Source organism: Ambystoma mexicanum, chromosome 1q, assembly GCF_040938575.1.
Source record: "Ambystoma mexicanum isolate Mex_15411 chromosome 1q, UKY_AmexF1_1, whole genome shotgun sequence".
Taxonomy (NCBI): domain Eukaryota; kingdom Metazoa; phylum Chordata; class Amphibia; order Caudata; family Ambystomatidae; genus Ambystoma; species Ambystoma mexicanum.
Window position 1 is genome coordinate 995,773,064 of NC_090922.1, and position 13,890 is coordinate 995,786,953.

At 44.5% G+C, this 13,890-nt stretch overlaps 1 protein-coding gene across 6 annotated transcripts in view; it reads right to left on the reverse strand.

Annotated features, from left to right (window-relative positions):
• The window catches only part of NEXN (nexilin F-actin binding protein), a 308,884-nt gene that overhangs the window by 82,045 nt on the left and 212,949 nt on the right, over positions 1 to 13,890 (reverse strand). The gene's annotated exons all lie outside the window — the stretch shown is intronic.

Below are 13,890 nucleotides of genomic sequence, written 5' to 3' on the forward strand. Positions count from 1 at the left end.
TGGCCCTGGGAACTGGCGGGGGAGAGACTCCCCACTGAAGATGCAGCCATGGGAGGAGACATGTGCCTCTCTGATTGGCATTGAGTGCATCGAAGGTGTCGGCGAGATGGAGAGAGGGGCCCCGACATCTGGAGACACAAGTAGGTGCCTCATATCCAGCCTTGCAAGACACCCTGATACACTTGCACGTGACAATCACAATGTGGCAGACGCAACAAATCAGCAGATGAGCCACACCCTGCGCACATGCAGCATGTACACTGTACAGTAGGCAGACACACACCTGCATGCAAAACCGAACCTAAAGGGAGGCAACCTGTATGTCACGGGCTACTAACTCCACCATCTATCCATTACACTCTTCACAATGCCTGCTCAATGTCCGCTGAACCATCAATAACAGTCACCCTCCTCTGCTCCAACACAGGCTCGCAATCGGACACTGGCAGGGACGACAGCACCAGCACCCCAGCCAAGAAGGCCAGGAAAGTGGGAGAAGGGAACCATGCATCCACCTCTGCTGGACCCAGGCAGAAACCACGCCAGGCTGAAGAGGCCAGGGCAGCAAAGTCCCCCGAGGAAGGGGTCGTGACAGCGCCTGCAGCCCAACAACACCCACTGTTGCCCACTGAGGGCAATGTGTCAGCAGGGAGCAGTACTGTTGGGGAGACTGCAGCCATCGCTGCCTGCTCCGACAGTGATGTGGAGGATGACACTGGACTTGACCACAACACGCAACTGCACTCACCACACCTATCCCCAATCAGCCATCATGGAGATGACACCCAGGGCCCATCGTCAGCTAATTCATGGCCAGTAACTCCAAGCCCAGTGGGAGTTGTGGAAGATGGGAGTAGTCCCATTGGTCCCCCATTGGCACCCTCCATTGGGCCAGAATTCCAGCTGTCGCTGGAGCAGATTGCCAACAGGCAGGAAGCACTGGGCACACTCCTCACGCAGCATGTTGCAGAATGTGGAAGTGCCAGTGCAGCCATGGAGAGGAGTGCTGATGGCATCAGGGCTGCCATCCAAACTGCCAGCAGGGACATATGCACCGAACTTGCTGCAGTGCGGCAGATGATGAGCCAGCTCATCCAGACAATTCTGGACACATGCCGTACTGAGCAGCCCGGTACATCCTCAGCTGCAAGTTCAGCACAAGCCTCTCCCGTCCGCAGGTCATCCAGGACCCTGAGGAGCACAGGCAGGGGGGGCCCAGGTTCCGGGAGAAGGGGCAGTCAATAGTGTGCTAAACTATACACACTTCACCACGGGCACTGTCACATGTTTGCAGGGTGTTCAGGGGGGAGGGGGAGGGAGGAATTGGGTGTGTTGGAGTGTTCAGGGGGGAGGGGGAGGGGGGAATTGGGTGTGTTGGAGTGTTCAGGGGGGAGGTGGAGGGGGGAATTGGGTGTGTTGGAGTGTTCAGGGGGAGGGGGAGGGGGGAATTGGGTGTGTTGGAGTGTTCAGGGGGGAGGGGTTCTGTTATACCTATTCAGAAGAACAATACACTTTTTCTTTTCTCACAAACGAAAAGTGTGGACATTGCTCACTGCGAATGTGTGCTTTATTGTTTTACAGTCCACAGTGTTGACATACCAGACACACACCTATTGCCCCAAGTGCCATCCATATGTCACACACTCGCTGTGTGTGCTAGAAGTATCGGTCAATGACATTCTGACGCATTATATGCCCCTCCTGTGCATCGCTGCCTCCCTGAGGTGCTGCCCCATCCCCATCATCATCATCCCCATCATCAGGTGGTTGTGGTTCTGCGTCAGGTGGCAGAGGCACGTTTCGTCTGATGCACATATTGTGTAGCATGACACATGCCATGACGATCTTTGTAACCTTCTCATGGCGGTACAGGAGTGCCCCGCCAGACCTGCTGAGGCAGCGGAAACGTGCCTTCAGTAGGCCAAAAGCATGCTCTATCACCACACGGGTACGTGCATGGCCATGGTTGTAGTCCTCCTCATGCTGGTTCGATGGGTTCCGCACTGGTGTGAGGAGCCACCTCTTCAGGGGATAGCCCGCATCACCTGTAAAATGTGAGAAAAGAATGTGTCAGGAACGAGATTGATATGTGAACATGACGCACAACCATGCCTTGATTCTGACTGTTACTGTGCACCAATTGGAGTTGTGGTTATGGATTTACACTGTGCTACCAGTATGTGTTCATGGCTCTCATGTACTGTTTTGCATGCAAAAACACAATGCAGGGGGGACGATTGCCTTGTGAGTGGCCATCCACTGTCATTCATGTGACCTTGCACGTGTCCTGTGAGCTTGAAGCTCACATGATAGCAACATTGATGTCTGGCTCATTATGACCCCAGTGAGCATTACTGGTGTCAATGGGGACAGTTTGTGGGTCTTGTAGTGGTGCATTGATGTTCCTGTCTGTCATGTGCCTCCTTTGTGTGCAGTTGTGGGGGACAGGCCTTTCAGTAGTTGGTGCATGGTGACGTGCATGTTGGTGTTTTTCTTTAGGGTCAATGCGGTCACAATTTGCACAATGCACTTGCAAATGGTTGTGTCGTTTTTGGGATGCACTTTCATTCACATGTTGGGATGATTAGGTCAGGCATAATGTGTACACTACTCTGTTGACGTCAGTGCTGCCACAGGGAATGATCTGGCTACTGCTAGTTGCACCCATGTGACGTATGCATCACCCCCCTGTATCTGCCAGATGAAATATGCATTGGTACGTCATTCAACACCCACTTTGCATTTCCATGCTCATGACATTAGACTCACCGAGTAGGTAGGATCTTGGCCCTGCATGTCGCTCCATGTAGCGTGGTATTGTTGAGTTCCGAAGGACCATAGAACCATGGGTTGATCCGGGGAATCTAGCACAACAATGTGTGATGATCCTGTTGGAGTCACAGACCATTTGCACGTTGATTGAGTGGAAATGTTTACGGTTGCGGTACGGTACCTCCATGGCATGTGGGACCACCAATTCAACATGGGTGCAGTCAATGGCACCAATGCAACCAGGTATGCCGGCCAGTGCATGGAAACCCACTTTGGTGTTGGCAATCTCCTGGGCAGACCGTGGTAATGAGATGTGGTCATCTGTGTGCTTGAGGAGGGCATCGAGCACTTGCATCAGTGTACGCGAGAATAATGGTTGTGATATGCCATGCAAGTGCCCCACTGTGTGCTGGTAGGTGCCTGTGGCCAGGAAGTGGAGCACGGACACTACCTTCAGTAGGGGGGGTGGCAGTGGGTGTTTCAATCATGCTGACGATGTCGTTGTGTTTCATGTCCACAATGGTGGTGATGGTGTCCCGGTCCAGTCGGTACAGGGTGTGGATCTGCTCAGCGGTGAGGTTGAATGGGCTGGGTCTGATGCGTGGGATTTGGGGCTGCCTGCGTGGTGGCACTGGCTGTGCTGGTGGGGCTTGCTGGGCCTGCCTTGCCCTCCTTCTCCTCCTGCGTCTCCTCTGTGCAGCCTGTTGTTGTTGTTGTTGTTGTAGTTGCTGTTGTAGCACTCACATTGCTATCAGGTCCTCCAGCCCCAACATTGCTAGTCCTATTGGTATCATTGTGGAGTGTGACTGGGTGTGGGAAGGGGTGGGGTGTGCTCTTTTTGTACTTCCTGTGTCTGTATTGCCTTCACCTGTGCTGTTTCTGTGCACCTGTGGCAGCTGCATTCACTTTACATGGCCCTTTACGGTTGGTTCGCGATGGCGTAATTAGCACCATGGCGGTAAGGTACTTAACGGGCTGGTTGATGGCGTTAGGGGCATGTTCGCTTGGGTCGGCATTCGCGTACCTTTCCGCCATGGCGCTAAGTACGGTGTGGATGTTCGCGTGCGTGCGCCCTTGGCGCAGTCAGCGGCAGCGTTAGCTACGATGCCGCTAATGACATCGTAGTTTACGGTCACGGGTCGTAATCGGCCCTAGCAGAAGACGATGGCGGTAATCGTTTACCGCCATCGTTTTTCGCTTTGCGCCAGGGTCGTAATGAGGGCCAGGGTAAGCAAGGCTCAGTGCAGCATTTATTCCACATCTGCGCTCATGTTATAGGAGATGTATGGTATGGACACAAGAGGAAGTGGTGGATCTTTAGTCAACCCTTGTGTTTTTTGCATATACTTCCCCGCCTTTTGAGTATAAAGCCATCCGTAACAAAGAATCATGGGAGGACCTTTGTATTATTAGTCTACCTCTTTACCCTCCTGATATTATGTATAATGGTTCCCTATCACGTGCCTAAACAAGCATACGCTAATATAACCCATGTTCCCCTGATAAATTAAATGACGACCCAGCCCTTCACCAGTGCTACTAGACACATGAAAAGACCCAAAAGAAATGCAGTTAATAATTTCAAACACTTAGATGCCTACAAGGCTGATTCGGCCCAGGTGACTAATAATATGTGGTATCAGCACACCATATCATATCATACCCATGTGGGGAAAGAGACATCTAGGGATAGCTGCTATGTGTGCTCTCTCATTCCCTATCCCCTTTAAAGCTTCTAGGACATTTGTGGCCACTTAAATACCAGTGACTAGAGCACAGTGCCTAATGCATGTTTCACTTTGCACAACTCAGGGCCAGTTTCAAGGGAAATGGGCAACTTTGCGATGGATGTCAAAAAAGACGTTCCTTTATGAGGATAGCTACATAAAAACAAAAGCAAGGATAGATGACTATTGGGGCAAGCATAAGATGATACAATACATACTGGAAGGCCCAAATAGAGGGGAAGCTAGAATAGTAGATCAAAGAAAGTTGCAGTGTCCAAATAATGGTAGAAGAGAGATAGGGGGCATGCCTGGGTGTTGGGAAAGGTCCCAACTACTGGTATATGGACACATGTTTACATCCAAAGGATGGGTTGAAATAATGATGGAGTGCAGGGCACAAGCCCCCCTGACAGTCCCAGTAGAGGTGGTGCAGTCAGAGAATGATGAGTGCCTCAAGGATTGGGCGGAATACTCCAAGTTGCTCACAAGGGTGGAAAATAAAGCAGTCCTCATACATATAATACACCTCAAGAATGCCTCACTACTCTTCCAGAATGATGGTCCGGTAAAAGTTAGGAAAAATGAAGGGTGCAAATACATATTGAAAGTGCCTGGTATGAAAGTTGGTACTGCAGTGCTTATGAATCACTGCTGGGCCTCTGGTTGCAAAAGCGCACATGCAGTTGCCTCCGAATTGGGGGAATATGTACCTTAGTACTACTAAATACACCTGGCCTGGTAGTACCTCAGAAAGAGATAGAGATTGGTGGGTTCCCCAAAATGGATGCACACCAGCGAAAGAATAGATTGCTGAATCTTGAATGAGTAAAAAGAAGCAGCAATTATATATCAGAAAAGATGGAGCAAGCACTTAATCCGATACCAAAGAAGCATAGACTGTTCAGTAGAACAGAAATGTTCTTTGCTTCTGTCATTCCTGGGATACAAACAAACGTAAATGCCAAACGGTTACAAAGGATCCTTTGGGAATTGCTACAATCAACACAATGGTGAAAGGCTTTAACGCCGTAAGGGAAGAGCTTAGAGCAGTAAGGATGATGACTCTTCAAAATAGATATGCCCTTGATTTGATAACAGACATGGAGGGTGGCATGTGCACAAAATTGGTCCATCCTGCTCTATCTATGTACCTGCCCATGATGAGGAAAATAGGACCTTTACAGAAGCTATAACACTGCTGACAGACTTGCACACAAAGATGAAGGAGGAAGTAAACACATTGAAGCTGGAGAATGATTGGCTCTCTTATATTTTCTCCTGGATCCCCTCCGGGCTGGCCAGCATAGTCAAAGTACTCATAGCTGCACTAGTGTTAGTGTTATTTGGATTCTCTTTCCTGAGAATAGCCATAGCCCAATGTAATAAGACTGCCAAAAAAAACGGTATGAATGAAAAAAGTGATAGATATGGACACTAAGATGGATGAGCAAACACAAACTGATAATCTACTCATGTTGCACCTGAAATAAAGTCTGTTTGTTCCCCCGGTACAACATTCTTGAATCCCTGAGATGCCCGCAATAATGTGGGATGTTGGGCATTCTGTAAACTATTTGGGGAGTGCTGCTATATGACCGGGAGCGTGGACAAACATATTACGAACTCAGGTGACCTGAGGGGGTTGACGAAGAGATGGATCCCTAAAGTATCCTACAGTTGGGAGGGCCCTCAGAGAAATATGGCTGAGGACTCGACCAGAGGGGGGAATGTTGACAGGCAAATGAATGCGTCATTCATTACGTCGGTCCCCCCCCGGTCTTGATGCAACAGAAGTGGGAGATGGGCATTGCTTATGGCATCTGATTCCTGCCCAGCCCAATACCGCAGATGTGAGAGACGATACTAAGGCAACTCTACTGACCCTACCGCCAGAGGGATCACAGAAGATATGAATCTGCAAGCTATGAAGGATATGAATATGCTGTAACTAAGATGATTAAAACAGACGCCGTCACTACTGAAATTGACACACGTTACATTAGAAACGATATAGATACACGAAGATAAACAAATATGTCAAACTGCACTTAAACATGAAGAATATGCTTGCATCCAATATACGCTGAAACGCAAGATGGACAAGAACACACATAAAGCTTGCTTAACGCAGAAATGCAACAAAACAAGATGGACAGTGCAGCCACGTTCGAGTGAATGGGAGACATCAAGAAGCCTCGAAACTGCAGCGGGACTTGGCTTGCTGAGTTAGCAGAATGTTCAGATCAGAGCTGCCCAGACAATCGTACAGTCAATGCCAAGATTATCGTGAACAGGGAAGGTTTGGATCGGAACCCAAGAGAACAGATGATAACAGTTCCCTGGCATGAGCCACATTTCTCTTAGATTGAGCAAGGAAACAAATAATGCTGGAAGGTCAGATTCCCATTAACTTATTATTGGGAAGAAAGTAGCTCGAGCAAGTCTTTAGCGGTCAGAAAGGGTAAAGACATCTGCATTAATAACGGCTAAAATCCTAGTAAATGCTGAACAGTATCATCCAAAGTGTGGTCTGCACACATGTGACCTGCAGGTGAAGAATAATGGCTATTCACTAGCTTCAGGGACAGACAGGCTGAGGCCTTCATTCTCATTGAATTCTCAAGACAAAGATACAAGATGTGCCCAGTCCTGGTTTAGGGTCTAGGGAATCAGAGATGGTAACCTATTGTGAGAAGCAGCACCTTGGTGCCGCTCTCCCTGGATACTCATGTGCTTCCGAATTGCCAAGGCTGAGAAAGACAATACTGACCAGTTCCTACCCACCAATAACGCTCTCCTATACATTTTGCATCAGCCAATGAAATAGTATGTAGATGACATGTATTCACCTGTATCCATTTAGTAGGTGGTCTCAGATGGAGCAATCAGATATAGCCAAGGAAAATACTAACCCCTATGGAAAATATACTCAGTTGATTCCCCTATAAATCCTTTTACCCCTTAGGTTTTTGTTATTATGAACATGATGAAACATCACTAATGACGTGTTATGTGCTTTTAACCTGCTGTCAAGCATAAGACTAGCACGCGTTTTTGGCAATTTTTGATGTTCATAGCTGCCCCTGTTTTATGTGAATTGTTAATAAAACAGGTTTTTGTCAAAATGTTTGGACTCTTCTGTTTTTTGGGCATAGGATTTCCTGGCCAGTCCCTCCTGTTTAGCCAGGGATATTTACCCCTTTAACAGTCTTCCACCTCACAAGTGTTTGATTCCTGCATGCCCACAGTGCCCAACACCACATTTGCTCTTTTGTTCTCAGTGTACCTACATTTCAGGAATGCATCTCAGATTGTTCTCCCACCCTCTTTGCCTTTCATCTATTAGTATAGTGTCTCCTCCTTTGTTTTGCCTTCCCTAAATAAATCATGCTCACTGGTTAATGTTTGTTATTCTCGATTGTGCCGTAGATTGCTGGTCTACCAGATTTCCTGCATGTAGAGTACTTTGGCGAACAGCAATTTATAAATTAAGTAAAATGAATGAGACTGACTGAAAAGGCTTATGCTCCACCAAGAGAATTCACGACAGCTGAGCAATCATTCCAAATACTAGCCAATCATGCAGAAGAAGCAAAGCACTTGAATTACTGATTGGTTAAAAGCTACAAGAATATTGAAACACAAATACAAAATAAGAAGTGACAAGCAATATTGAACAGCGTTGAGCGGCATAATCAGGCATGAGTAAATAGACACTGTACAATGGGATGACATAATGATTCTGTGTATGTGCCAATCACATGAGATGTTTGCTTCAGAGTTGATGCAAAGTACACTCGTCAGGCCACAGGAGCCACTTCTTGCCCTCAAACTGATAGAAAAGCAGCTAGGCAGCTCATAGACAAACTTAGCTATTAGAGTCAGATGCTCTTCCATCACCGCCTCCAGTCTTTTGGGCCTGACACTTGGAAAAAGAATTTTTTTTTTTTTTTTTGTTTTGTTTTATTGGTTAAGTATAGTTAAACCTTAAACATTACATCCTTTTTTTTTTCCTTTCATGAAAACATTGTTCCTTTTTTTAAAAAAAAAAAACTTCCTTAAGTCCAATTGTCATCAGGTAATGATTGCCCAGTCATTGTCCTAGCCTCTCTGTTATCTTATGATCCACTGCTCCATTAACTCAAGGTGTGATCAGTCAGGGTAGTTAGATACTTAAGTATCTAAACCTATTTGTACCGTTCTCTTACTGATCTCCTCTTGATTCAAGTTCAACATTTCAACAAATTTCAATGCATCGAGAGTTTTGCCAGTTTTTTCCACAGTGAGAATTCTTTCCCAATATTGTTCTTCCGTATCCTGGGTGATATTTAATACGTAATTTCCCATATAGATCTCTCTTTTGCTTTTTAAAGCTGGACAAATTAACATAACATGTCTTATCGTTTCCAGTTGGTCCTTCCGTTTACAGAACCGACAATATGCAGCTGTTCTGTCAATTTGTCTTCTTTTCCATTTTACTTCTCTGCTATTCCAAATGTTGAGTCTACAACGCAGCAGCAAGTCTCGGTAGTGCTCAGTTGGAAATTTCAACAGATATGGCGGTAAGTTGTTCAAGCCTTTTCTTTCCCAGATGATGTTATGACATAGATTTCTTCTCAGTCTTTGTTCCTGGGTTTCCTCCCAATCTTTTTCCTGAATAACTCTTTTTGCTTTGTCTGGGTTATTCTTTAGGGTATCCTCCTCCAGATTTACTTGCTCTAACTGAGCCTTACATCTGCTTTTCCAATCATTAAGCATTTTGTCTTCATTCAGGATGTTCGTCCGGGCTAGGATTTCAAATGGTTTAGGTGGTATATCCAAAATGCACTTTCTATATAAAGATAGGGTTTTCCAGAGTACGACAGAGTTTATTGATTGGAGTCTGAGCTCAGTTCTAATGAGCTCCACTGGTAATGAGGTTGGTAGGCGCAAAATTTTACGCCAAAAATACGCTTCACAGAGATTCCAAACCTCCCATCTCAGGGCTAAGAGTGCTTCTGTTCCATAAGTGATGACTGCCACCACTTTTTGCTTGTAAAAAGTCACAATTGGAGTAAAAGAAAACTTTCCATATCTGCGATGTAAACAAATCCCTTGATTTGTCAGAGCCACTAGTTTTTCCCGGATCAGTGAGTAGTGCGCCTGTTCGTTACAGTTTTTGTTTATCATTATCCCCAGATAGAGTGTCATTTCTACTTCTTCCAACTTCTGGTTTTCTAATGACCATCGTATGGTTTTTCCAGACTGTCTTCTGCCCCGACTAGATTCCATTGTTAAGTTCATGGATTTTTTAATGTTCATCTTCATGCTATTTTCTTTTAAGTAGTTGTTAAAGGACTCAATCCGTTGTTGTAGGCCTATTGGTGTTTGATCGATGAATACCACATCATCGGCGTACAGCATCCAAGGTATTTCTTTTCCATTTATTTTCGGCGGAAATGCACGAATCTTCTCCTGAGCTATATTCATATCGGCCATATACAGGACAAAGAGGAATGGGGATACTGCACAGCCCTGCTTGATTCCTCTAAAGGTTCTAATCCTCCGCGAGAGTCCCCCATTGCTTGTAATTTGGACTTTAATTGAGGTATCAGTGTATAATGTTTGAATAGCTTCAAGCAGATCCTTTGGGCATCCCCAATTTCTCAACTTTGACCACAAGAGCTCTCTATTGATTCCGTCGAAAGCTTGTTCGAGGTCAATAAATGCAAGATAAAGTTTTTTTTTCCCGGCTAGTGTCTTTGCCTTTAATAGATTGATCAAAAAAAGATTCAAGGCAGTGCCAACTCCACTTACAAAGGCTGATTGTCTTTCATCTAGGATTTTCGCCTCGGTGGCCCATTTTTTTAGATCTCTCAGTAGCAATGATGCAAATAGCTTACCGATTGAGTCTAGGAGTGCTATGGGCCTATAGTTCCTAGGGTTTTCCCGATCTCCCTTCTTATATATCGGTACTATATAAGCCTCCGTCCATGTGGCTGGTATTTGTTTGGTTTTCATGATTTGTTGAAATAGTATATATATTAGATCCGTCCAGGACTCACAGTTTTCTTTTAGTAATTTGTTTGAAATGCCATCTGGACCAGCTGCTCTTGAGGTACTAAGTTTTTTTATCAGGGTTCGGATATCATCCTTGTCAAAGTTCAAGGCCCAGGGAGTTGAGTCCGAGATCTCTTTTATGGTTTTTTCCTGGCTTTCGCCTTCAAAGAGGGCAGTGTAGTGTTCGAACCATTTGTCTTCTGAGACTTGATTGATACCTATGGCAGATTGATTGTGCTCTCTGTGGTTAAGTAAGTCCCAAGTACTTCTAGCGTTGTTTGTCGATATGGCTGCTATCATTTTTTCCGCATCCCTCTGCAGTCTTAGATACCGAGTTTGTCTCAGCCAATTTTTATATGATTGTTGACATTTTCTCTGGAGTTCGAGTCTTTCCGGGCCATTTTTCCTTTTTATGAGTCTCATTTCTGACCTATATTGTTTCCTTCTTAACACTAGTTGTTCATCATACACATGTTTTTTTTTTATGTTCTTTTTTTTAGTTGGATCATACTTAATCTCATGGGCTTCCAACAGCCATTTGTAGTCCACTAGCTCTTCATTGTTGTTTATCGCTTTTTTATATCCTAATATTAGATTCGGGATTGCCCGATTTTTAATTCTCAAACGGTTTCTTCCCCCTGTAGCCTCAGTTTCCATTGTTCTTTCCGTTCCTTTATTGGTCCTTATTTCCCAGATGAGTTCAGTTGCTAACAGGCAGTGGTCGCTACTCGTTTGTTTTTTTACTGTAAAAGAAAGTATCCGATCCAACATGTTTCCTCCCACAAAGCAATAGTCTAAGCAAGCACCTGATTTGCCACTGTGCCATGTATTAGCCCCTTGGAGATCTCCCTTAGTCTGGCCATTTAACATCTTCATCTCACGGATTCTCATTTCTTGCATCCATACCTTTTCTTTTCCTAGCAGGTGTTCAGTTGCTTTGATCTTACCTTCTTTATTTAGGATTTTGATATTCAGATCTCCATTTAGTATTATCAGCTGGCCATTTTCCTCCATCATGGACTGATCAATTATCTCCGTGATTGACTTTATGAAGTTCGTCTGACCCTGCATGTTCTCACTCCAGTAGACATTGATCAGGACCATTTCTTTCGGGATTTTTGGGCGTTCCACTTCAGATGTTACTTTCAGGATTTGTACATAAGGGTTTGGTGTCAGATGTTCCCTTACTTTTAGTGGACATTCCAGTTTCTTAAGTATCAAGAGGCCTCCAAACGGTCTACCCTTTGGCCCCTTTCTAGCCGGGTTTGTGTAGACTTCATAGCCCTCACATATAGGGGTATTACGTAGCCATGATTCTTGTATTGAGATGAAGTCATATTGGGTCAGGAAATCACATTTACTAGAGAGCAGCTGTTTGAAACCTCTTGTATTCCATGACGCACAAAGGATCCGGTTTTGCTCTTTCTCCGTACTCTATTGTTTCTTCTTGGAATTCAAGGCATTTGCCATCCAGGCCCATTCCTTTCTCCGATTATCTACTTCAGTAGGTTTGTTCATATCTCTCCTTAAGTTTTCCGAGTTATCCACTGTGAACTTCAGGGTTTTCAATATCTCCTTACTCTTTTTAGTTAATAAAGACTCGTACTCCTCAGATTCTTTCTCTTTCTTCATGTTTTCATTGTTTTTCTTCAAATTTTCACCCGGAATTGCTAATCTAGTTCTTACTGGGTTTTCGTTCATTGTCTCCTTTCTTTGTTCTGTATGGGGTTTATCTTTTAATTGTCTAGATTCCTCGCCCAAGTTTTCTAATAGGAACACTTTTTTCCTTAATGTGTCTGACACATCCAAAAGTTTCTGCTTTGTGTTTTTAGATGACAAGTGCAAGATGACTTGGTCTAGCCTGTGTTCCTTTGGGAATTCCACTATTTTTATATCTTCTGTTGATATCGTCCTTGGTGACAGGGCTTGCTTACAAAGCTCCACCACGTATCTTCTATTTAAGATCACCCTTCTTGGTCCATTTTCAGCTGTTTCTAATTTTAGATGATGTCCTTTGGGTAGAATGGATTTCTTCGGGGGTGATTTTAGTGGTAGCACTTTCCTTTTCTTGACTTCAATGTCCTTTTTTTTTTCCTTATCAGTTGGTTCTTTAAGACAGGGGTTATTCCGGATTTTTTTCCCCAACCTCCCCTCGTTCGTCATTTCTTTTCTTCTTTGTTCCAATGTCTTAAATATAATAGATTCCTGGTCAGAGTCCACTTCAGTTTCCTTTGAGCCCTGTTTTCTTTCTTTTTCCCTGATGTTTTCTTGGGCGATTTTCTTGTGGGGCTTTGGTTTCAGATCTTCCTTGGATTTTTGGGTTAGATCTACTGTTTCCCAATTGTCTAGAGTTTGCCAATCCGAGATACTTATGCTATCCCAGTCCTCCTTCTCACTATCGGATTCCAACAACTCGATGAGATCACTCAAATTTGCTTGCTGTTCTGGATCCTCCCTGCTTTTTTCCCTTAACACCTTTTCTTGATCTTTTAGTCCCTCGGTCTCTACATTTCCACTCATACTCATCTCTCTTCTAGGTTTCTTAGCACAATGTGAGTTCTCTCTTCTTGGTGGAGTTCTCAAGTTTCTCAAAAAGGCTCTTGAACCATTTACTTTGCGTTTAAGGCGTTCGTTTTTAGTTTTTTTCCCTTTTTCATTTAATGCACTTACAGTCTCCTTACCATTTCGGTTGGTCGGATCCTTCGGTGTTGCCCCTGCAAATATGGCAAAGGAGGATCGTTCCAAATTTACAGAGGTCGGTTTATTAGTCTCCTTTATCCCAGTCGGGATCGAGGTCACTTCTTCTTGGTGTTGCTCCTTTAGATTTGGGAGATTTGGTGCATCCTTTTTCAATTTCTTTGGTCCTTTGCCTTCTTTAAGTTTTATCTCCGTACAATCCTCCGTATTCCTTTGGTTATTATATTTGTGGGTGCTTCTCATCCATTTACAGTCTTCTAAGACTGCCTCCATTAGCACAGATTTATCAGTCGCGTCTCGCCTAGCTAGATCACTAAGGCGAGATTGCCAAATTTGAGTTAGTTCAGCTTCTTTGTTTGTTCTTTCATTTAAACTCTGTAGGGCCGAGGTCATATTTACATGATTCTCTTTTATTTGAGAGTTGGTGATAGTTACCTCTTGTACCGAATCTTTAATTGCCTCATAGAGTTTGAGAAAAGGGGCTATTGTTATAGTTAGCGAGGACATAACCACTTTTTCAATGTGATGCAAGTCTTTTTCTCTTTCAATTTTACAGGCCTCAGTTATTGTCCTTAGAATTAGTTTATTCCATATGTCTTCTGTAGGCCTGTTTTCCTCATCCAAGATTAAGCAGCTGGCTAGATTGCTTCCCGTA